Raw genomic sequence first — 26,295 nt, forward strand, 5'->3', positions numbered from 1 at the left:
GGGTGGCACTAGTGGGTCCATGCTAACTATACGGCCCCTTTCACCGCATCCCTGATCACCACTTTAGAAATTCGGTGTCTAGAGGGCAGCGACTGTGTCTGGAAAACACCTGCTGTGCTGTGGGTGCTACAAGCATCTAAATCAGGGGTTCTCAAATTGGGGGTCGGGACCTCCTAGGGGGCCGTGAGGTTATTATGTGGGGGGTCATGAGCTGTCATCCTCCACCCCAAACCCCACTTCGCCTCCAGCATTTATAATGGTGTTAAATATATTAAAAAGTGTTTTTAATTTATAGGGGGCGGTTGCACTCAGAGACTTTCTATGTGAAAGGGGCCACCAGTACAAAAGTTTGAGAATCACCAATCTAAATAGTAATTAATAGTTTTCTTTCTTTGGTCAGTTCTTTCTATCTCCAGGTGCATTACCATGCATCTGCGTTATGCTGCAGGCAAAATACTAGTCTTTTTTGGTGGCCAAATAGTTGTGTATGTCCAAAGTAGACTCTAACCCAATGACTCTCTGAAACTCCAGAGGCCAAAGGGGATATATAGGAAACTATGCAGCTCCTGGAAAAGCCCTTTGGCTTGTTCATTAATGAGTTCGCATTTACAAAAGATGCAAATACCTCAGGAGTGTTATATTGTGATTTCTCCCCCGCCACCAGCTTTGTGTCTGTAACTGAGTCAGAGAAGAGAACACTGCCACACACTCCCTCTTGTAAATTCTGCCTCAAGATATGGACTCAACAGGAAAATCCAATTGATTTTGCCAAGATTTTCATTTCAGGGGGGGGAAAAAAACAGAAAAACTGATACATTTCAAAACACTTGAGGTTGGTCATGCTGAGGTTTTTGTTATGCTAATTTCACTGGCAACTGAATCTTCTTTGCAGACTTTTCAACAGGACTCTAAGTAACAACCCGAGTGTATGTAATAGGATGTGGAGCACTGGCTGGTTGGGCATCTCGGAACCAGCATCTCCCTGCCTTTCCAAGCTTTCTGAGGCATACATGTGGTGTACAGCGGTGCCAGTTCAATTCTATCCAGGACGCTGAAGGACTTTAATAAACCAGACAGAGTCCATTTAGCGTAGCTGTTCCTGTCATGAACTTTCTAATAGGCATAAGACAAAGCAGCTTGCTTGGATTCGCAATATAGCAATTTCTGAGAGTGCAAATGCCAAAGAGAGGCCTCCCCAAAGCTTGACCAGGTGAGTTGCAGCAGCTCTGAATTGGTTTCTTAATCTGAGAGAATGTAACTGGATGGACGGATCAGAGCAAAAGAATGCGTATGGAACCAAAGTTTTCCTGGAGCCCTGAAATGTTCTGGTAAGTTTTTCTTTAATGTTTCAACAGAAGTCTTTAATGCTTCCAGGTTTCAGCAGGGGAAAAGCTGTGTTATGTATTTATCTGCCCCTCATCATCATCATCATCATATCTGAGCACTTCACAGTTGTGGTTGGGGCTCCCCTTGTTGGCAGTCATTCCTGGATTTCATCCTCACTACCCCGTTGGGAGGCATGACAGTATAATTCCCATTTTATGGATGAGGAACCAAGGCACATGGTGTGGCTAAGCCAGAAATTGAGTCTGGATCTCTTGAAACTGACCATCCTTCCTTCCTTTCCTTGCAGCGGGAAAACATGTCACCTTTTGCCCACTTCTCCTTGTGAGAATCACTCATGCGGGAAATCCATCCATGGGCACTAGGCTTGTGAAGGACTTAAGTCTCTCTCTGGGTTTAAGTAGAACATGGGGGATGGCCGCGTTTTGTGCTGGCATCTGGCCAGGGTGAATCACTATGAAGCTAGTAATGTGGTCTTGAGCTCTCACACAGAAGGCATCACACAGTATCAGTAGTCATCCATCATTACTACTCACCATATATTGCCCAGTCTCAAGGAGAAAGACTTGCATTTAAATACAAATATCTTGCCATTTATTGGATGGGAAAGACCATGCAGACAAAGTACCCTGCATGGCTGGGATATGCTATTATATTTCTTCAAAGTCTGTGTATATATAAGGCTTAGAGAGCCAGCTCTGATAAATTAGGGTGTTTTTAATTTCTGGAGGTGAAGATTCTTTGGGCACGTTCATTTGCTGTTGTGAGACTTATAGGTAATTAAAACATCTTTTTTTGGCACTGCACTGTTAGGAATGAATGCCAGAATTTCCATTTCAGGTTTTATTTGATTTTTTTTCTCATTTTGCAGCGCATTATTATATTAACCCTTCCACTCTCAAATTGTTTGCACTGCCATGACATTTCTGCAAGAAAAGAAGTGTGTTCTGTAAGATACGTCCAGCAGGAGAATTCTGCCCAGTAATAAATAGAGTAGCTTCTGTTGTTTCCTGTAGTAGTAGAAGAAAAGATTGTTCCTGTTTTAATGGCTAGGCAAACCAGTTTGGATAAATAGCTAACATGAGTCTTCACCTAAAACATCAACAGACCTAGAGATGGTTAGGAAATTTTTGACAGTGTTGTTTGTTTGTTTGCTTGGTTGGTTGGTTGGTTCTTTGTTTGTTTTTTGTAGGAAAATGCTGAATTGTCGAAGTGGAAAATTTTCTTGGGAAAGGATTGGTTTTGATGAATTTCTTGACAAAATTTTTTTGGGAAAAAATGCAAAATTGTTAAAATGCTTTGTTTTGACAGTTCTTAAATGAAAAATTCCAGTTTTCCCGTTCAAAATGAATTTTATTTTGAAATTTAAGCTAATTATATTTAAAAGACTCTTTAAACATCATAAATGTTGCAATCTAAACACAATGTGTTAGACTTATCAAAATAAAATGTTTCATTTAACACATATCAAAACTTTTGGGGGGATGTTTGGTTCACTAAAATTTTCAGGATTTCGACTTTTCATCCCAATTCTGGATGGGAAATTTTTTTTTCAAAAATGTTCATGGGACATGAAAACCTTTTCCCAGCCAGTTCTAAACAGAATCCTAAAGCTTTATTGAGGTTTGGAAATGCTCTGTTTATTGCTTATTCTATATATTGATATAGTTCATGCCACAAAAACCATACATTAAAAGAACATTGTTCATAAGGCAAACTCAAGCACTCAAAATTAGTCAGTGTCACCTTAATGTTTATGAATTATGATAGTCTTTAATTATGTGATCGCATACCTATTGATATAGTTCATGCCACAAAAACCATACATTAAAAGAACATTGTTCATAAGGCAAGCTCAAGCACTCAAAATTAGTCAGTGTCACCTTTATGTTTATGAATTATGATAGTCTTTAATTATGTGACCGCATACCTATTTGTATGTGTGTTAGACAACAAAATAATAACTGGCTTTTCGCAAGAGCTGCATTTGCCTAAGACAAATTCAAACTTCAGATGCAGGAGAATTATTCCAATCCCAAATGAGTCACAAAAACTCTATGCTCCTCGCAGGATATTGAATGAGACACTCAACCATTGAAAGACAAGACAGGAGCATTACCTCATCAGAACAAGCTGTTATTGGCCAATCAGAGATCCTGAGGCCAGGCCATTGTTTCCTAGGAGCTGACTAGCTATAGAAGAGACTCAAAACAATTTTTCCCACAGTCCTCTCCTTCCGTTTTTGATCTCTCTTACAGTATCTCTTTCGATGCCAATCTAAGAGTATTACTGTGTCATGTGTTCCATTCTGGGCCATTCTATGTGAATTTGTTCTTTCTAATTAAGTTTCCAAAACCTGGAGACACCCAAGGAAAAAGTCTTTTTTTTTTCAGTTTTTTTTTTTCTTTTTTTTGCGTTAAGCTGAAGCTCCTATGCCAAGACTCCGGCAGTTTTCACTAAATATATATAGTCATGAATCTATAATCCTTTGTGCACGGAATTTCTGTCACTGAGGAGAGATGTGAATGGAGGGAATGGGGGGCCAATTTACCGTCTCGTATGCTCCTGCAGACCTTTCTTTGCACCCGTTGAGATAAGACTGCAGTGAGCATGAAAAGCAATGAAATCATCTCCTACATGAACTCTGCATAATACATAGATTTTTATGGCAGTCATTACGCACAGTGCTGGCAGAAAACCCCAAAGAAAGAAGATTCTTCACATAGAGCAAGCAATTTTTCTTCGACCTTATGAAACTAATTATTTTATATCCCCTAACTGAAACTTATAATTCATCGTAATTGGCAGGAGAAGTCCCACAGTAACAATAACAGGGTCTGTTATTGTTTCCTTTAGTACTCCACAGTATGAGTGCTGGAAACACAGCCTCCCGTTCTGTTGTTTAATGGCACGTATTAAAATAAATCATGCCAAACTCAACAACAGGCTCAACAATAAATAATTCCTTCTTCTCTTGAGGTGTTTTACTCATGCTGGAATTCAGCAAAGTAAAGACCAGGGCATTTTGCAATGAACTTCCGACAGGGGGTTGGTTTACTGGTTAAGAAGAGAGGCCGAGGAATCAGGAAACCCAAGTTTTAGTCCTGGCTTTGCCACTGACTCATTGGGTGACCTGAGTCAAGTGACTTCACAACTCTGTGCCTCAGTTTCCCCATCTGTAAAATGAGGAATATTTCTCTACATTACAGGACTGTTATTAGGTTTCCTTTATAAATGACTGTAAAGTGGTGTAAGATTCTTGGATGCTATTTTTAAAGTATTATTATTCATTTTACAGTGGAAGCCAGAGGCCACAACTGAGATCAGGGCCCCGTTGTGTTTGGTGCTGCACAAACGCATAGTACAAGACAGTCCTTGCCCCAAAGAGCTTACAGTCCAAATAGCCAAGACAGAGGAAGGATGGCAGAAAGTGTGTGTTACCATCACTATGTTACAGATGGGGAACAGAAAGATTGCAGGCCAGATTTTTAAAGGTATTCAGATTCCTAAAGACGCAGATAGGCACTAGTGAGACTTTCAATTCCATTGGACATTAGGTGTCTAGCCATTTTTGAAAAGCCCAGTGGGCATCCATCTGCATCGTTAGGCATCTAAATAGCTTTAAGAATCTAGCCCTGAGTGACTCACTCAAGGTCACACAGTGAATCTGTGGCAGAGCTGGGAATTAAATGCAGGTTTCCTGAATCGCAATCCAGTTCTTTAATCATGAGTCCATCTGTCCTCTTTTACTATTATTATTAGAACTATGAGCTCAATCAATATTCTCCCTAGACGTAATATACAAATAAAGATGCTTGCTTTTTCCCCCCATTAGAATTGTATTATTTTAGGAGTTGAAGGTTGAGTCATATGTCATCAGAAAAGTATGGTATGATAGTCTCACCGTTGACCCACGACCTCCATATCATGCGGTCCTGATGTACCCTACATAGGAACAGCGTGGGCAGGCAAATGCATGATTTTATTGCAATAGACTCACTATAATTTCATTAGGTATAAACTCAATCAGTAGGAATTATTAATTTCTCACATGTACTTTATGCCATTCCTTGGGTAAGCAGCTCTGCTAGTAAATAAATAGAGGCCCTGGTTAATGACTGTGGCTCGTTCTCCTGCAGTTTATAATGATCCCTGCCAGTTAAATTGCTAAGTGGCAGAATGGTGGGCCAGGCTAGAGAAGCCTGTCATGCCACTGGGCAGCATGGACAACAGTAAAAAGAACAGGAGGACTTGTGGCACCTTAAAGACTAACAAATTTATTTGAGCATAAGCTTTCGTGGGCTAAAACCCACTTCATCAGATGCATGCAGTGGAAAATACAGTAGGAAGATAGATATATACACAGAGAACATGAAACAATGGGTGTTACCATACACACTATAACGAGAGTGATCAGTTAAGGTGAGCTGTTACCAGCAGGAGAGAAAAAAAGCTTTTTGTAATGGTAATCAAAATGGCCCATTTCCAGCAGTTGACAAGAAGGTGTGAGGAACCGTAGGGGGGGAAAATAAGCATGGGGAAATAGTTTTACTTTGTGTAATGACCCATCCAACAGTATCATCCAACACTCTTGCCTCGGTTCTCATTATCGCACCTCTCAACTCCTGCAAGCTCCTTCTTTCTGGTTTGGACAAAAGCAACCTCGTCCTCCTCTTAAATACGTTCCAAATGCTGCTGCAAAAATCATTCTCCCGGCCACGCCCCTAGAAGCATGGAATTCTGGGAGAGCATGCATCTTACCCCATTCTTTGCACCGTCTTCCTCAGAAGCGCCTCCAGACAGCACAGGGCAAGCCTGGGTCAATAGCGTCGACAGAGAGAGAGTTTATGAGCGCAAATAGCACTGACGTTGAGGAGCATGCTGTGCTGAACGCTGCCAGGCGAGACAACAGCGGAGTCCCTTAGGTACACATTGCTGGGTAGCACTTTGCACTGACACAAGGGATGACGAAAGGTGCAGGGCAATGGAGAATCTCCTCTCCCCATCGGCCTGGCCTCATGAGGTAACCTGGTCTAAAATGTTTATTCTCCCACCCCCATTTAAAGTTAGTTTTTGAGCCTGCTTCTCATGGACGCTAAGATCCCTTTACACCTTCCTGGCAGTGTAAAAGAGCCTTGCATTACATTCATTGGTGGAGGCCCACTTTCAGACCCCTCTATGGAGCCAGAGGGGCGTAAAGGGGCAGGAATGTAACTGGGGACTCAGGTTCCAGTGACATTTTGCTTTGCTGCATTTCATGATAGTCACGTCTCCACCAGCGGGCTGGACACACCTCCAGTTAGGAAACCCCTAGGCCTTGAACAAAGGGGAGGCTACAGTCCCCAGTCATGGTGCGTTGGCGGATCAGGATGGGGTGTCCTGAGAATAACCCTTCCCTGTCTCACAGGGGGGCTGCAAGGAGAAATTCATGGACTTCTGTGAGGCGCTCAGATACTGTGGTGGGGACGGGCCAGTTAAGTACTTAAATATCTAGCTGGATTGGCAAGCTTAGCTCAGAGAGGAGCAAAGACTTAAAGGGCCATGGGGACTTATCAGCTGGGGTGGGGGGAGGGGAGGCAGGCAGTAACCTTGCATCGCTGCTGCTCACATTGGATCTGTCCTGTGGATAAATAGAAGCCTCCGGACGTCAGAAGCTACATTCAACATTCTGTAGAGCTCAAATCTCTTTCGCAAAAGCATTAAATAACACCACCAGATTTCATCTGTTTTCCCCACCCCCTATTATTTACTCCCTAGATTCCTCTGTCAGAGCCCATTGACTTTCCCATCCAGCCTGTGACCTGCACAGTTTCTCTGCCTCTGATTGTCTTCGGCGTTCAGCCAGTTGGATTTTTCATCCCCACCTCCCCGCCGGCTGACTGCTCCAGTCGATTGACACCAACTCAAGGCCCTGAAAGAGACAGACAAGAGCTGAGCGTCCACCAGGGCCGGCTCCAGGCACCAGCCCACCAAGTTTGTGCTTGGGGCGGCACCTGGAGGGGGGCGGCGCGGTGCTCCGGCTCTGGTCGCCGGGGAGAGCGGAGCCCCGGCTGGGCTCTCTGCCTTCCCCCCGGCGCTCTGGCCGCCGGGGAGAGAGGAGCCGCAGCGGGCTCTCAGCCCTCCCCCGGCGCTCCGGCCAGTTGGGGAGAGCAGCCTGCGGCCGGGCTCGGCTCCCTCCCCTGCCGCGCTGGGGGGGGGGGGGGGCGGGACGGGGCGGCGGGAGGCTTTTTTGCCTTGGGCGGCAAAAAAGCCAGAGCCGGCCCTGGCGTCCACTCTCCCTAAATCCATCCTGGCTGCTTACAAGGCATGAATTTTCCTGAGCAGTGAGCCCTACCTGGGACAGCATTTATTAAGAGACAGGATTCTGGCTTGAAGCATGAAGTCAGAGCAATGAAGAGTAGAGAAGGCAAAGGGATGGCTACAGCAGATAGGAAGATGGAGATGGGGCAGATCCATTCCCATTAGACAAGACACGTGTTCCTAGCTTACCTTGCGTGTGGCCGGCGGGTTTTCCCTTTGCAGGAACATGGAAAGAGAAGCTTAGACTCGGCACAATTAGGCCAAAGTGGCGGCTAATTTGGGGTGCTTTCATTTTGGGATGCCCAATTCAAGACACCTTAGTCTCGATTTTTCTGCTGCTGAGCACCTGCAGCTCCCATTGGCGTCAGCGGGAATTTCTGGGTGTTTGGTGCTTCTGAGAGTCTGAACCAAGAAGGCCATACAAAATGGTAGGGCCTCGCCACCCCTTGGACTAAAATCTTAGGATAAACCCCGGGGTGAGGGCTGGGGAAACTTAAGAAAATGCTTTCCCAGCAACCTTTGGGAAGTCTTTGCAAGTGTCCCCTCCCAGCACACAAACAGGGACGGTGGCTAGCCCTCTGTCCCTGCTCTGTGCCTCGTTCTATCACTGCAGACCATGGGTTCATATGCTTGTAACCACGTCCCTTGCTCAAGTGCCAAGAGCGTTCCCCTCCCACAGTGCAAATTCCCCCCTTGGCTGAGGAGGGGAGTGGACAGTCGTAGGAGCGGCTGGGGAAGGTGGGTTATGAGGGTGGGGTACGAGAAGATGAAATAAAACCCCGCTGTGTACTAAGCTTGTCCTCACATCAGGTAGTTAGGCAGTATCAATGTTGCTTAAGCAGAGGCATCTGAGAAGGGGACAGTGTTCCCTATGAAGAGCTGGTCTGTCATTAAGGCAAGGATGGGGACTGGAAGCAGGATCTGAAGGGAGGCCCCTAGGAGAGGCTACCAGAGTCCCCTGCCTTACAGGCAGCTCCTGTTCATGCCAGGTCTTCCCACACAGGGGCGCCTCTAGGATGGTGAGCACCTGGTGGAGACTGCAGGCGAGTGACTGACGGCTGAAAACAAGGGCAAAGTGATGGCGGGCATGAGTTTGGGGGAACTGAGGCAGGAAGCCCTTGCAGCACCCGACCAGAAGGGGGCACAGCGGGAAGCCAGGCCCTGTGACAATCAGTTTTGAAGCATGGTTTCCATGGGGCGTGGAATGGGCAGGACAGGCAGGCATTCTCTGCTTCGAGGCCAGGATATGACTCCGTCCGAGAAGGAGGCTGAATTTATTCCAGTTCATGTCTCTACAGCATCTCTTCCAGCACTTCACTTCCCTCTGCCCCATGTCAGCCTGGCCAGACAAGCCGCTCTATCCTTCCCAAGGGGTAAAAATCAAATGCTCTGGGGCATTTCACATTCCTCCCCAGGGAATTAAATAACAGTGGGAGTTTGCCCCCCAAAATCCCCTCCTGCCTCCCTTCTGTGCCCCTCCACCCCAGAGGGGGCTGCATTTGGTACAGGGAAAGTTTACTAGGGAGAGTGGATGGTAGGAAGGGCTTGTAAGATACAAGAAGCCCAGGGTTAAGGAAAGGTGTCCTGGATAAAGGGATTTCTTGGGACCATTCTGGAAGGGAAGCCAGTGGAGTCCACCTGCCCCCAAGAAGAAACGGCACAGCCAACTTCCCTCTGGGGAGAAAAAGGGTCACCGTTTTCAAACCAGCCCCAAGCTGAGCTAGAGACCTGGTCACTTGAAAGCAGAGAAGAAGAGGTTGGATAGAAGAGAGAGTATTTGAAGGGAGACAAAAAAAAATCACTCTGAGATTTCCTAGGCAAAGTAAAACTATTTCCCCATGCTTATTTCCCCCCCCCCCCCCCGCCTAAAGTTCCTCACATCTCCTTGTCAATGGCTGGAAATGGGCCATTTTCATTACAACTACAAACCGTTCTTTTTCTCTCCTGCTGATAAAAGCTCACCTTAAATGATCACTCTCCTTATAGTGTGTATGGTAACACCCATTGTTTCATGTTCTCTGTGTATATATCTATCTTCCTACTGTATTTTCCACTACATGCATCCGATGAAGTGGGCTGTAGCCCACGAAATCTTATGCTCAAATAAATGTGTTAGTCTCTAAGGTGCCACAAGTACTCCTGTTCTTTTTGCGGATACAGACTAACACGGCTGCTACTCTGAGAGCTACAAAGGTATCACCCTCCTTCATTCTGTCAGAATAATTCATTGGCTAATAATTCCACCCATCACACACAGTGTGGCATGAGGCTAACCCCCCATACCCATAAAATACACACATACACACCCAAGATTCCTCCTCGTGCATTTTGCAGTGCACCACCAGCAACACGGCAGGCGCGGCCTGTGAAGCAGAAAGATGGTCAGTTTGAGGTCCTTCGGTCTGTCCCCTCCTCATAGGGGAGTTAATACAGCGATGCCTCTTTGGATTCCCTTTTCCAGCTGTGCTGAGTGGCAGACACCATTCCTTCTGCACTTAACAGTGCAAAGAAGTTGAACTGAATATGTTTACTTAGGGGCCGCTTTTGACAGTCTGTCTCGCAGGCCCTCTAAAGCAGCCTCCCGGGGAGCAACTTGATATATTAAGTTTTTTTTTTCTAGCTGCCTCTAATTTCTGCCTATTTGTCTCCCAGGTGGAGTCTGCGGTGACAAGCTAAGCAGAGAGATGCATCTGTAAGCACTGAAAACCCTACCACCTTGACAAATTCCTGCACAGCGTCGTCTGGGAGTTGCAGCAAGAACATGATTAGGTGGTAACGAAAGGTTACAGACTGTGTCCTCAGCCGTACCACTGGGAGCTGGGTTCTTAATGGCGTGACCATGACCCCTATGAAATTGGAGGGACCAGGACGACTAGGGGTTGCGAATGCTAACATCTTCATTCTGCTTCCGCTGGTAATGGACTCGGTTGGTTATGAATGAGAGACCCATGCTGGGTCTAATGCTTCAGTAAGAGAGTTTGGATCACATCCTCTGCTGGTGCAAATCAGCCCAGATCTGTTGACTTTGATGTCAAAAGAGCTGGGTCAGTTTACATCAGCTGAGGGTCTGGCCTTTTGTTCTTGAAGACCTCCGTTCAGCAAAGCACTTAAGCACCCACTCAACTTTAAGCATGTCCTTATGTCCCATTCAAATCAATGAGTGCTCAGCACATGGTTAAACACGTTCTCAAACAGGGGTGCAGTTAAGCACATGCTTAAAGTTAAGCAAGTGCTCTACTGAAATGGGGCCTGAATGCTGACTATTAGAGCTAATTTTCCATTCAAACAGGGGTTATTTTGAATGAAAAATGGTTTTTTGATTACATTGAAATTACCACCAAAAAAAAAATCTTTTTGTTGATTTTTTTTACAACCCCACCAACAAATTCAAAGAAAAATTTTAGATGAATTTTTTTTTAAAAATCAATGTTGTCAAAAGTATTCACAGGGAAAGAAAATCATTTCCCAACCAGCGCTATGGATTACAGTTTCAAGAAAGAAAGAAAAAGAATAAGTTAGTTGAGTGCTGCCTGTTGTAGTAAAAGTAATAATAATTTACAGTCAGTAAATGAGCACAAAAGATGAAAACCTCTTCTCTCTTCCCTCAGTTCTATAGGAAGCTTATTTTACAGAGACTCTGAGTTAGATCAGCAGGAATAGGGTAAACCAAGGCTCCTCAGGGGAACTTGCTCACAACTGGGAGAGAATCTGAGGCTGGGTCTACACTACCCACCTGAATCGGCGGGTAGAAATCGACCTCTCGGGGATCGATTTATCGCGTCCCGTTGGGACGCGACAATCGATCCCCGAATCGACGCTCTTACTCCACCAGCGGAGGTAGGAGTAAGCGCCGTCGATGGGAAGCCGCAGAGGTCGATTTTGCCGCTGTCCCTACAGCTGGGTAAGTCGGCTCCTATACGTCGAATTCAGCTATGCTATTTGCGTAGCTGAATTTGCGTATCTTAAATCGACACACCCCCCCCCCCCGTAGTGAAGATGTAGCCTAAATGGAAGATGAATTTCTTGGCATGCTAATGTCCTAATTGGCGTCTCTGTCTCCTAGAGTGATGATGGAGGCGGAAGACGAGGAAAGAAGCCCCATGGGTAGAACAGTGGATGGAGGGAGAAATGGAAGAGTCAGTATGAAAGAATGGCTGAAACACCCAGTTGGCATAACCTTGTCCATTTAAAGCCACTGCTAGAGGGCCTATGTGATACTTATTCATGCTAGTGTCAAATGGGAGTTTGGGACTGGTTTTATGGCAGTCGGATATTGCAGGGATGGTGGAGACTGACAGAGAGAATCCTAGAAATCAGAGCTGCAAACAACCGACTAGGTACATCAGGCTGTGAAATGCTTTGGGATCCTTATGAATAAAAGGTGCTCCATACATTTAGGATTATTTTGTAGCGTACCTGGGAACCGAGAGATGGTGAGGTCTGGACTGAGAAAACATCACGATAAATATTGCATAAAAATAGATTTTAGACTTGTATTATTTGGCCTAAGTGGGCTCAGTAGTGTTGTCCCAAGTGGAAAAGGCCGGAGCTCTATATCTCCCATTACAATCCTGTCTTCCAGCACTGAACAAGCCTTACATCTGAGCTGAAACATCCTGCTTCAGGAGTTGTTTTCGCTTTAAGTCTAAAACAGGGGGATTAGTTCTTCCTTCCCTTTCAAAGACCTAATTTCACCTCCCACATGTCTGAGATGCCAATTAAGGAACCCAAAGGAGGAAGTGCTGTGAAAATTATTGATTAGGGCCCTAATTGCTTATCTCTTTCTCCTCTCCAAGTGAAGTGAGCTTTATGGAGTCCTCTCAAGACAGACAGAGAAATGTGGCTGGCTGCCACTCAGGGTGAAATGTACCTTATTCCCAAAACAAAAGAAGCAGGGATATTTTTGAAGCTATTGTTTCTAACCGGGGCGGGCTTTGCCTCCCCACCATTGACTCTATTATGCCGAGTTACAAATAAGGCCTCACGTTGTGATTGGCTGAAGATGCTCGGAATGGAATGACCAGTCATTGGCTTCAATGCCCCATCCGTCATTCTGATTGGCTGGGAAGGGTCCGACTGTCCACTAAAATAAGTTGGTCCAATAAAAGATACTACTTCACCCACCTCGTCAGAACTATTAGTGACAACACATTCCAAGTGATTGATAGGGTGTGTGATGCAAAGCATCAGCATATGCCACTGAAGTTACTGGGTAATTAACTTCTTTCCACCTTGGAAACTCAGCCTGGTCTACACCTAAAATGTAGGTCAACCCAGCTATGTCGCTCAGGGCTGTGAAAAATGTCACTCCCTGAGCACCATATTAAGATCAACCTATCCCTCAGTGTAGACATGCCTCGGTCGAGAGAAGGACTCCTCCATCAGTCTGACTACCCTCTCTAGGTGGAGAGGTGGACTAACTACAGAGATGGAAAAACCACTTCCACTGAAGAAAGAAGCGTCTGGATTACAGTGCTACAGTGGCGTAGCTGCAGTATCCTGAGTGTGCCGTTTTCTGCAGCTCCTAAGAGAATTAAGGCCAAGTTCCCTTGACTCCCTTTGAAAATCCCAAACAAAAGTGTTTAACAAGTGAAGCAAAGTGCTTAAAATTTTTACATAGGCAAAAAGATCACAGTTTGACTCACTAGGTTTTCCTGTACAATAGGTGCACGGTGTGTACCGGTGGATCTGCCTACCACAGCGTGTTTTACCAGCTAATCAATTTAATCTAATTCTTATTGAGTTAAATCAAATTGCCTTAAATTCACTTTAGGAGACAAAGCTCATGCGCGGATTCATGGAACGTGCTTGGATTAAGGCTGCCACCTTGAGAAATGGTTATGCCAAGAGAAAAGACTTATTTTTCCAAAATACGTTGCAAAATGAATTTCTGCGACTCATTGCCACAGGATTTCACTGAAACAAGACTCCCCACATGGTGCATTGTTGCACAAACAGGTATACTATGGGTTGTAGCCTCCCCGCTGCCCTTCTGAATGATCCAGGATTGGCAATTTTCTGAGAGAACATGAGATGGACCTTTGGTCTGTTAGGACAGGGAAGTTCCTTTGTTCCTTCCTCAGAACCGGTTTATTCAAGTTAGGACAATAGCATTGAATTCCCCTTCAAAATGAAAAACAAATACAGTGAAATATGGAGCCTATATAATAGAATATTGTACACTACAGTCATTGGGTTGACCTCTGCCACAGGACATAAACCAATGGAGAATTTGGTCTGTAAGGTATATTTAGGCCAATATTTTCAGCTGACATTTTCAAAGCTGCCTAGGGGGTTCAAGCACCCAATTCCCATTAAAGTGAATTGGCAATGAAGGTCCAAATCTCTTAGGCATCTTTGAAAATCTCAGCCTTCAAACTTAGGTGCCTAAATAGAGGCACATCCATCCTCATTAAGGCACTTATATAAGTAGCTTGATGTTCTATTAGGCATTGAGGACCCTTCAGCTCCTGTTGACTTTACCAGGTAAGTGCTGGAGTTCAGTACCTCTGGGAAATCAGGCCACTTATTCATGTGGCAAAATGTGGATTTGGATGCCTAAAATTTGAAAATGTCAGGCTTATATTTTATGCCCTGTATTGAATTCCATACAAGGACGGGCCTGGGAAAGGTGTTGGAAATGGTCACCCTGGCTTCGCCCTCAGCATTTCCTTGCTTGGATGCCTGGAGTTTTAAAAATGAACATCAAGCACATCAGCCGAGATGGGATTGTGCCAAATATTGGGGGCGTGGGTCTATGTCAGGAACCTCCAAATCCAGGGGCAGTGAGTTCCGAGGTTTTGCTCTGGCTCCTTTTCTACACATAGGTAGACAGAGGCTGCCTGTCACTTTTGCTGCTTGTTCAGGGGAACGGATTTCTATACATCACCCTCAACTGTTTAAAATGGAAAAGAACACCGGGAAAGCATGCACCAGGAGGAGGTTCGCTGTGGTCGAAATGGAAATTTTGGCCTGCTCAGCTTCCTAGCCCAGTCTGAGCCTCCTCTGTGGTGAACCAGTCATAAAGATCCCAGAGGGGAGCTGGCTATTTTGTGCAGAAATCATTTGAGGAGGAATAAAAAGCGGAGATTTTCAAGTCAACCAGCAATTTATAAAAGCCTTGCTCTGTTCACTTCCTTTCTCTCTGTCTGCTGGTCTAACCTGCCCACCCTGCCTCCCCCTCATCCTGCTAGCGCTAAGACAGCTCTGATTTTTCCCTCTAATCCTTTCTGTCTCTTCTCCAGACTCAGACTATTCCCTTGTGCCTTTTCTTTCTGGCTGATTTTTCTCTTCCCACGGCCTTGTGCTACCAACATTGCTCTTGCTGCTTCTCTTCCTCCAGCGATGTGGAGAGACACGTGCCTGCTCCTTAGTGGGCTGGAAACTTTTCTGAAGGGTTGTCCCATGAGTTATGCCAAGAAAAGAAGCCTGTTTAAAAGGACAAACAGTGTATTTAATGTTTCGTTCTAACGGCTAATGCTCCCAGTGATCATAAAGGAGTGGGGTGATCTAAAAGTAAAGCGCTTCTTGTATCTTATGTTTCCTACATACCATAGTGGCCAGCATGTTATAAATGGGTTGGGGAGGTATCTTCCATAGTCAGATCGGTAGGTAGATGATAAATATGTAGCTAGACAGGTAGGTAGATAGAAGAGTAGGTGGTTAGGCAGCTAGATAGACAGGTAGGCAGGTAGATGTTTATTGTTGTATTGCAATAACACCTAGGAGTCCCAATCAGGGACCAGGACCAGCTACGTGCTATAAAAGCCCAGAACAAAAAGGTGGTGTCTGCCCCAAAGAGCTTGCAACCTGAATATATGACAATAGATAGAAAGGCAGGCAGGACGGTAGAGAGAGAGAATGGCAGGCAGGTAGATAGAAAGGCAGGTAGATAGGTAGAAATAAAGGAACAAAGGTAGGTAGAGAGAGAGAGAGGAAGGCAGGCAGTACATAGACAAGTAGGTAGGTAGATACATCAATACATCAAATGGTTTCAGTTTAAGTCCCCTTTGCTAAGGTTTGCTCCAGTGTAAAAACCCCTCTTTAGTGTCTGACTGCTATTAGGTGCTCACTATGGCAACTGACTCACATCACAGAAAACCGATTCTGTCACTTCCCAGATGTTGGCAGTGGTCTCCAGCTGTTAAGGCTGGAAGATAGAATTGTGCATCACTTTCCCTCATGCACTTCAAACACTCCTATTAGCTCAGGCAGGGATCCCTTTGTCTGTCTTGCAAAGTGGTTTTATTTTTTTGCTTGCCAGCCACAGACGAACCTGACAAGCAAAGCCCAATAAATATATTCCAGAGGCTAAGAGGGAGCTGAAAATGTCATTGATGACATTATTGGAAAGGAAGGAAAACAACTACCCAGCAAATTTGGGGATGAGGAAAACTACAAGCAAGGGGCTCCTGGGAATAAGAGAAAAATGGGACACTTAACAAGGATCCCAGTATAAGATTGCTGTCAGCAAGGTCAAGTATTGTACACCAATTTGGTCTAAAGGAGGGCTGTGAACCAAATCAGCCTGAGACTAAAGCAGTCACGGAATCTTGGAAGCCTTGAAAACAATGAGGCGCTAGAGAGATGGCAAGCAAGGACGGGGATGGGACTGTGCAAAAAAATCCCCTGAAAGCTTCATACTTGGGGACCTGAAGTTATGTACTTAATGGTTCTATTTTCAGAGGTGGTGAGCACCTGCAGCGAGTATTGAGTTCAACAGGCGCTGCAGATGCCCAGCAAGTGAAAGTAGCCTGATTTTCTGGGCTACCATCAGCTTCAACAAGACCATCGGAATTGCAAGACTGAACCAAACCAGGGTCCTTCTTCTCGTCTCCAACAATGATCAGTACCAGCTGCTTTGGAGGAAGGCACAAGGAACCGCAGAATGGATCAGGAGGGGAGTTGTGGCCTCTTGGCACTTCTCAAAGGCAGGGCATTTTGATTAAGGTGTCTAAATAGGGCTCTAGGTACTCAACTTTCGGAGCACAAGTTTGAAAACGGTGGCCAAAATTCATACCAGTTCTTCCAAGGGCCAAAGGCCCCATTGTGGGATGTGATTGAATCACAGTGTGCTGTGGCTATCTAGCGATCTATCTACTATGCCACCAGCCCCTCCAGCCTAAGAAGCTAATCCAAAGCATATTGAAATCAATGGAAAACCTGCCATTAACTTCAGTAGACCTGGGATCCTAGAAGTAGAGTATAACACATCTCCAAACTGTCGGGGGGCCTTTGCAGGTAGTCATTGATAGACTTCCTCGTCTAGGTCTAACAGCACTGAGCTGAGTGGGGCCAAAACATAGCGTTTCAATGTTGTTATTTTAAATGACTTTTTGTTTCAAATTTTACTTTAATTTGAAAAGGTTAAAAAACTCAAAAGAGGAACCAGCGGTTTTGTTTAAAAATGGCAGGGTGGGGTTCTTAACATTTTCAGTTCACTGAAAATTTTGAAAAAATGTAGTTTCAGGTTAACTCCAAACAAACGTTTGGATGGATTTTTTGGTTAGGTCAGTGAAGTGAAAAATCAGTTATTCCCATAACTACTGGGGATGTAATCGGGGAGCCCTGGATAAAAAAGGGTTTTGCAATGTGTGTGGGAGGGCGGCCATGGGGAAGGGACTTGGACAATTTAATTTTTAGCATCCAGTCACTCCTGGAAATACAAATGAGTTTTCGAGCTGTTTCAAGTGCACTTGTATTGCTAGGGCCACCCTGGAACCAAAACTAGTTAGGAAATATTATCGAAGGGTTACAGCATCGTTGTAAAGTGTGATTATCTAAGGTTTGGGGGCAAGGTTAATTAGCAAAAACTGAATTGATTCTTCAAAGAAGGATTTTTCATTATTTTTAAACAAGGGACGCGTCTCCCAGAGATCGGAGCGATCACAGCTGCACCTACTGGGGGATTATGAAAATAATTGTCACTTGCTAATCTCCGGTAAAGTGTGAGAGGCTCAAAATAACTAAAGCGGATGACTCACAATAGCTAAAGCCTCTAGGTGTGGTGTGTGGTGATTAGATTTACTGGACTGTGTGTACAACCATGCGAGCACATGTAACGGTCTGCCCTCCCTCTTCACCTCACATCATATACAGGGACGTAGCCTAGCATCAGATCTACTGAATTCTATGGGCCACATTCCGAAGTGGTGTAAGCCAGTGGTTCTCAAAGTCGAGCCGCCGCTTGTTCAGGAAAAGCCCCTGGTGGGCCGGGCCGGTTTGTTTACCTGCCGCGTCCGCAGGTTCGGCCAATTGCGGCTCCCGCTGGCCGGGGTTTGCCGCTCCAGGCCAATGGGGGCGGCGGGAAGTGGCGGCCAGCACATCCCTTGGCCCGCGCCGCTTCCCGCAGCCCCCATTGGCCAAGAGCAGCGAACTGCGGCCAGTGGGAGCTGCGATCGGCCAAACCTGCGGACGCAGCAGGTAAACAAACTGGCTCGGCCCTCCAGGGGCTTTCCCTGAACAAGCGGCGGACTGACTTTGAGAACCACTGGTGTAAGCGGGTGAAGATCCCATGAAAGTTGTAGGCATGATGTTGTGGAGAAAGCACTTATGTGGGAGCCAGGAGACCTGAGTTCTAGTTCTGGCTCTGTCACTAACCTGCTGTGTGACCTTGGACAAGTCATTTCTCTCTCTGTGCCTCTGTCTTGTTTATCTAGATTGCAAACTCTTTGGGTGGGGCCGTCTCTCACTATATGTATGTACAGCACCCATCACAATGGGATCCTGATCATGGTGGAAGACTCTAAATACGACTAATAATAATAGATCTCTGGGACAAATTAAGCTGTGACTTAGATAGGGCATATGTGGGGTGGAAAACTGGTGTGAGTGGGAAAGAAGTGTAACTGATTTGGGGCAGCTGCCCCACACAGGCCAACAAGAATTGGAGACCCAATTGACCCATCTTGCTGCACCTGGAGTTGGTGTCAGGCTTGATTTGTTATTAGACCCAGCTAAGGAGGAGGTAGGTCTTATTAAAAGATGGAGGTGAAAGCTACAGAGAAGGTCCAGGAAAGGGAGTGGGGGCAGCATCTTTGGTTTCAGAAGGGCCTGAGGAATGCAGACTGAAGAAGGCTACGGGGATGGAATTAAGCTCTGTGGTGGGCCCTGGAAAGGGGGCATCAAAAGAGGGTTCGACGTTCCAGCAGAGAAAGAAAGTGCTGAGAGGAGTTAGGGAGAAGCCAGAGGCCTGGGACCAGAGGAGAGGCTGGATTAAGCACCGGCTGCAGAGAAGCAGCACAAGGGGTTCAGAGAGAGGAAGCGGGCAAGGAAAACAGCAGCACATCCGAAGGAGCAGACCTACCTGCTTAACCCTGGGCCCCTGGACTGGTCACCAGGGTGGAGGGTTGGCCTGGATACCTCTGCCAGCCTCAAGGAAGTGGGTTACATGCCTGATGTGCGGACTGAGCTGCAAGGCTCGTCTGAGGAAGAGCCCAACAGGGGGCATGAGGATGTCTTGTGTTAGGATGTTTGTGGATTTTGAGGACCCATTACAGCGGCCAGGCCTCATTCCACTTTCCCTTACCCTGGTGTAACTCAGGAGTGTCTCTTCTGAAGTCGTTATAGTTATAAAGTGTTAGTAAGAGCCGAATCGGCTTCATCGGAACAGAGCAGTTGACTTGAACGGGACAGTATCAGAACCAATGTTGTTGTTGTTGTTGTTTTCCAGAATCATCTGGAGCTTTCAACCAAGACGGGAACCCCGTTGTACTGGAGGTTGTACAGAGTCATAGCAAGAGACAGCCCCTGCCCCCACAGTTACCGAAGGCCCTGACATTACTCCTGTTCAGGAAAGCCCTTAAGCACCTCTTTAACTCTGTGGTCAATGGGACGAAAGCACATGCTTAAAGTGACGTCACACAGGTAAGTGATTTCCTGCATGGGGGCCTAAACAGACAAGTTGGCAAAAAGGGTGTGAGGCAAAACGATTTACCCAAAGTCACCGAGTTGGGCAGGTGCAGGGCTGAGAATAGAACCAGCTCTCCTGACCCCCAGCCAGTGTCTCCCCTTGTCTGGGGAGAGAAAAATATCATTTCGTACATTGTAAGGCCAGGTGAGCTGGGAAACCCCAAGCGCCTTTGTGTAATTCACGGAGCAGCCCTGCCGGTTGTGTTCAATCCCAGCTTTGCACGTGATCCAAATCACTATTCTGCTTGGCCTGGCTGAATCCGGGATAGTGAATCTCCAGAGGTGAATCCTTGGATGCACCAAACGGAGTGGGCTACTGGGTCCATGCTGGTCTTGGTACAAATAAGGATGCTGGCAAACAGGATGAGGTACTGTAGCAACACCAAAGTCCACATAGTGTAGCAGCCTGGGATAAGCTGGGGCCTTGCCCATTAAGCTTGCAATCTCTCCCACAGCCTGAGATAAGCCTGTATGCAACATGCAGCTGCTTCATCTCGGCTGCTTTACAAGTGGATCAATGAGGAAATGTCAAATGATAATGTCAGCTCAGAAAGGACCCTGCTCTTACACCTGGAAGAAAGGCTATGGAGCCAGAGGGCCTGGAACGAAGTGGGTATCTATATTGGTCCATAGCTCACTCGATCCTTTTAACGGGGTTTTGATTTTATCTAATTATTGTTATTTTGCTGTGCCAGACCTATGTTACAGAGGGGAATGACTATAATTGTACCTACTGGCTTCTGAAAGACTGACCTTTCTGTGCAGAGTAAAAATGCCAATAATAGTTTTGAACTGTGGGTCGTTCTCTGTTATCAAGTACATATCTTCAAGCTTTCCCCCCATCCCACTAGGTCCATTTTATCCGTGGGAGAATGTATATTCTGATAGCCTTAGGGATAGATCTGGCATGGGACAGTGGTCGGGGCTCTGGCATAGTACTTGGGAAAACTAGATTCTGTTCCTGGCTCTGTGTGACCTGGACAATTTACTGTCTCTCTAGTCCCTCCCAGCTGTCTCTTATTGTATGTACATCCAGCACCTCGCACAATGAGGCTGCAAGTACAATAGGGAGCTCTAAACAATGCTCTTTTGACAATAACAATCATGCTGATGGACGGTATCTCAGTGACTTCAGTGAGAGTTGGATTTGACCTTCAAAGCCACACAGAGTTCTTGCTTAGTGAGGCTGGTGCAGTGCTGGAACGGGTTAGGGCGGACTACTAGATTCTCATCATTCTGTTTGCTACATGAGAACTGATTGGCGCCGCCCTTTGATTTGAGGGAGAAAGCACAGTCTGGCGTTTAACATTCAGGGATGGAAGTCAGGACTCCTGAATTTCTTTCTGTGCTGGGCCACTGATTCATCACGTGGCTTTGGTCAAATCACTCAGTCGCCCCAGGCCTCAGTTTCACCATCTGTCAATTTTACAGCAAAGGGGAGGGAAGGGCTGTAGGATGTATGTTGGGTGGGAAGATGAGGGATTTCCCATCTAGCGAGCTCCAGCTGCATCCTGGACTTTTACACCATAGGAGCGTCACAACAGGACCACCGCATGGCTCAGGAGTGAGCCCACTAATAAATGTTCGCAATCATGTTCCATTCAGATTTTTTCACCGAGCGCCTTACCATGGTATCTGAGCAACACCCTTGGGAGGTAGATCAGTGGCTGTGGCGGAGGGATTAAGTGACTTGCCCAAGTCCATGCAGGATAGCAGGAGTCAGAGCCAGGATAGGAACAGAGTAGTTCTGGCTCCTAGGCATGTGAGCAGATCACAACATCTCATAGTCTAACATGCTCCTGCACACTCGTTCATCTGCTTGCCATCCTGTCCTCCACTCTGGCAATGTGCAGAGCGCCCTGCCCCTGCTCTCGCTGCTGAGATGTTTCTGCCACGCTGCAGAATGACTAGTGTGAAGATTAGTTTGATCCCTTTGCAGACTGCAGGCACATACACTAGGCATTCGTTTGTGCTGGCAGGCTGGAAAATAACAATGTCCTCAGGGAAAATGAGATACTCCCTTGTTGATACCTTCCTTCTCTCTGCTGGCAGTTTCTCTACACACATCACGACTTTCATTCTGCTACCTCTGAGATCCAGAGAGAAAGATAAAACATTCCTAACCCAGTGGTCTTGTCTTTTCTGTCAAAGTTCTGTCTCCCTCTCGCTCTCCTGGTTGTCTATATCTCTCCATATATCTGTATCTGCATAATCCCTTAATATCAATAACTATATAGTCTCTCTCTGTTTCAGTACAGTTATTGGTATAAAGATGATGCAGATATAGACATATGGCTAGATATCAACAATAGTTTGTATATGACACCTGTGAGTGTGGGCACATCTTTTCCATCTCCCTGTCTGATACCTCTTCTCTGCCTCCATCTGACTCATCCATTACCTTGCCAACTTAAGAAGAATGAGGCCCGTTATTTTCAATGACTCGTTGAACTGATTCTACATCTTTCCAGTCTGTGCCAGTTATCATGGTATCCAGGCCTTGATTCTCCATCACCTCCCACCCCAGCACTATTGCCAGCTGTAGAGCCAGGGAAGCAGAACAGCCGGAGCTGCTGGAGGCATAAGAAAATCTCCCACATCGGGCTGGACTGATCTCTCGCACTCCGGCTTCTTGTTTAATGTTTAATTAACTGGTGCGGTAAGCATGGATTGAAGGAAACAGGAGGAAGAAGAGAAGGTTAATCTATCCTCTAGCCTTGTTATTCCCTCCTCCTGATCGCATAGAGCAGGGATAATGTCCCCTTTGAAGTGAAAAGCACTTCCTCTCCTCCCCACCGAATGGTCTTCCCTTTTCTGATCCTCTCAGGGTTGGTCAAGCCACTCGCCTGCAAAGCCTTGCTAGACTATCTGATACTCTGGAGCCAGCAACATCTTTATTTAGTAAGTGCTTTCTGTTTAAAGGAGGATTCTCTAAAATCCCCAAGCTTATTCCGAGTGTCTTGACGATTGCTGTGCCTCAGGAGGGTGCTGGGTAGTGTCTGTTGAGCAAGGGGTTCCCAAGAGACAGCCCCTCCAAAACCCAGCATTTTTCCCATTTTGGGTCTCAAACTGTGGCTTTGATTGTCCCCCAAATATCTCAGCCCCTTGAGATTTCTCTCCGTCGGTGCTTGGCACCCCCTGTCCCTTTGGGGAGGTAATGTTGAAAATGGTATTAAAGGAAGCATTTGGCTCTCCGGGAGGGCATACGCTCCGCTCTCTCCCAGCCAGGGCAGACAGGTGTTTGGGAAACAACAAGGAGTCTGGTGGCACCTTAAAGACTAATAGATTTATTTGGGCATAAGCTTTCGTGAGTAAAAACCTCACTTCTTCGGATGCATTTTCACTCTATGCATCCGAAGAAGTGAGGTTTTTACTCACGAAAGCTTATGCCCAAATAAATCTGTTAGTCTTTAAGGTGCCACCAGACTCCTTGTTGTTTTTGTAGATACAGACTAACACGGCTACCCCCTGATACTTGACACCATGCAAGGTGTTTGGGGTTATTAGACCCAGCTGAGGAGCATCAAGAGAGTGATTAGCTGACTGGGTGTGTGACTAAAAGAGGCTCCAAACTCACTCAAGAAAGGAGCTGCTGAACGTGAGAGGAAGCACGGGGATGGGACACAATCCTAAGAAGGAGGGCAGTGAATATCCAAACTGGAAGGGAGAGTTTTAGGGCCAGAGCTAAAAACACACAGGCCCCAAGAAAGAGGGCTGTGAAATCCTGAATTTAAAAGGAAGCACTTTGGGGGTGGGGAGCTGGTGAATCTGAATAAACTAGCCCCGAGGAGAGGGGGAATATTGTTCTGAACTGCCCTGAGTGTAAGTGATTATTCCTGGAACTTGGGGACAAATGGAAGCAGGGTACCTGCAGGACCATCCCAGACCATGAGGGGGCGGTCTGGGACAGCAGCTGTTTACAAGGGCCGTCTAAGTATAATGATGAGCAAAACCACCCAGTCCAGTAATCCTATTTTGTTGATCAATTCAACTCTTCAGGAAGTTCCTGGGGGATGATAGCCCTAAGAGAAAAGGACAAAAGTCTCTTTGATCTGGAACAGAGGTCCATTGGGGCACAGCCTCGCAAACAGACCCTTTCCACAGAAGCGGCGTTCTCACCACGTCATGGTAAGTGAATTGTTTTAATATTAAAATAGCTTTGCTGGAGCACCGCTGGGGGTCAAGGGAGGGGGGAGCAGAAGGTTTGTATCTTACATAATAGACTTAAGCTAATGCAGAAAGTATATGAATAAATCTCTCGGGTTGTAGCTCCTGGAAGCCTCCTGTGGATATCAAGAACGCGCCATCGTCACTGCTACAGGGTGTTTGATTGAATTACAAATTCGAGGCAACTCCAACAGCAAAGCTGATTAAGCCTCTTTTACTGCAAAAGTTTTTTTTTTAATAAAAAATTATCCCATCAGCAAATAATTGCAATTGGCATTCTATCCATATAGACATGTATGCACAACAGCAGCAAATTGGTAATAAGCAAACCTGTCCCCATTATGACAAATATGATCATTAGTTACCTCTGAGTGATACTGAAGGAATGGGCTTATTATGAAGTTAATGCCTTTTAGTTTGAGGGAAGCTTTTGTGGAATGAAATTATGCACGCTGGGTGCTTGTCTATGCACTGAGCCCTCTCGCGTAGCCCAGCTGAATGGCTGCGATAATCTAAAGTGATGGTCAGTCTAGGCCAACAGCCTGTCTCCACACATAGCCAGCCTTGGTGGAGGCTTCATTTATTTGTTGTTATTGCAACAGTGCTTAAGTGCTAACCAGGGCTGACTCCCCATAGTCCCTCCCCCAAGTTGCCTGCAGTCTGGAAATACAAGCCATAACCCGTAGATGAGCTAAGTGGGTGGAGGGAGAGAGAGAACAACCAAAGGGATCAGATGCCTGCAATGCTGAGGAGTCAGGAGTAGTAATCGCAACTGGCCATCTGCCACGCGTCAGCTGCTGCATTGTGTCCTCTCCATTGTAGGGCAGGATGTTTCTGGATGGGAGCTGCTACAACAGGGCTTAGATCTGGCTGAGCCGGTTGCAAGGGGAGAATCAGAATGAGGCCCCACGCTATCTTCACCACCTTGTGCATGGGGCTCTGGGGGAATCCCTGTGACTGATTCACGTCTATGATCCAGAGCAAGCGTCCTCTCCACACCCAGCTAAACAGACGGGAGGAAGTTCCTCCTTCACCTAACCGCACTTAGAACTTCCACAGGACTTGTCATTCAAGGCTCACCAGAGTCTTTACAAAACAAGGTGTCATTATCTCTGCTTTCCAGATAAAGCAACTGAGGCACAGAAAGGGAAAGTGTCTCGCCCAAGGTCACACAGAGAGTCTGTGGCAGAGCCGGGGACCGAACCCAGCTCTCCCAGTGCCCTATCCTGTGCTTCCCCCCCGCCTCCAATCCCATTAGTTCAGTGGGTCTGAGAGCATGCCTGCTAGTCAGCCTCTCATTTCCAAGCCAGAAGTTTAGAGAGTTCAAGCCCCCCCCAACTAGACTTAGGCTCAGGAACACTGCAGGAGTGTGTGTGTGTGTGTGTGTGTGCGCACATGGGGTGAGGGACGTGACACTCAGACTGAAGCTCACTAGCTGCTGGTGGCTCTTTAATGCGTCGTCTCCTGCTCTTTGCAGCACATGACATTAAATCTCAGTGTGATTTAATTATTAACCAGCTAGGATGCTTTCACTATGTGATTAACTGATTGTAGTTGTAAAATAAGGCGTGGTTGGTCGTTTTGCTGTGAGAATAATAGATATAAAAAAACTAAATATTTCCCCCACCCTCCTGTTTAACTATGAATCTATAAACCAATGAAAGCAACAGAGGGTCCTGTGGCACCTTTAAGACTAACAGTTTTAAAGGGACATTGTTAGTCCCTAACAGGACCCTGTTAGTCTTAAAGGTGCCACAGGACCCTCTGTTGCTTTTTACAGATTCAGACTAACACGGCTCCCCCTCTGATACTAAACCAATGAATTCACTCTACAGTGGCTCTTTTGGGTAATGTTGGTCCCTAATTTGGCTCTGGAACCACTGAGGTCTGAATACCACTGGGCTAGGGGCTGGACTCAGTGGTTACTCATTAAACCATAGAACCATAGGGTTAGAAGGCACCTGTTTTACATGACTCCGGTGGAAATTGCAAGATACCTGCAGTGTTGTTCAAAGGGGGCCGGGGAGAATCTCCCATACAATCTCCCATTGTGTGTATCAGCTATATTTGAGCCCTCAATGACGGTGGTGTCTGATTAGCATGGTCATTGCACTACTAGTATCTAACTAGTTGCTTTGTAAAACATCATAGGTATAAAAGATGCTAGAGAAATCCGCTTGTTCTTTCCTATTATACTCTCAATAAAAAAGTATTGTAACTCAGCAGCCGTGCATCTCTTACAGTGCTGTCTGTCTGAAGAACACGGCGCTGGTCTTTACCAGCCCTTGACAAGTGACTTTTTCTAACAATCCGATGGGAGAACATGCTCTGTTAAGCTCATAATTGATAATATATCACTGTTGAAATATGCCTGTCAGTTCTGCAGGTAGATAGTTATATTGTGTTGATATTTGATAATAGCTTTCACGTGCTGCATCAGAAACCATTGCCCGCCCCAAGCAGATAAAAGGCTAGACAAAAATATATGCATCTGTAGAATCCTACTTTCCATCTCCTCAGTGAAAGCGGAGAGAAAGACTTCACACAAACTGAGCAGATGCTATAATAACGCGT

Source organism: Chrysemys picta, chromosome 23, assembly GCF_011386835.1.
Source record: "Chrysemys picta bellii isolate R12L10 chromosome 23, ASM1138683v2, whole genome shotgun sequence".
Classification (NCBI taxonomy): Eukaryota; Metazoa; Chordata; order Testudines; family Emydidae; genus Chrysemys; species Chrysemys picta.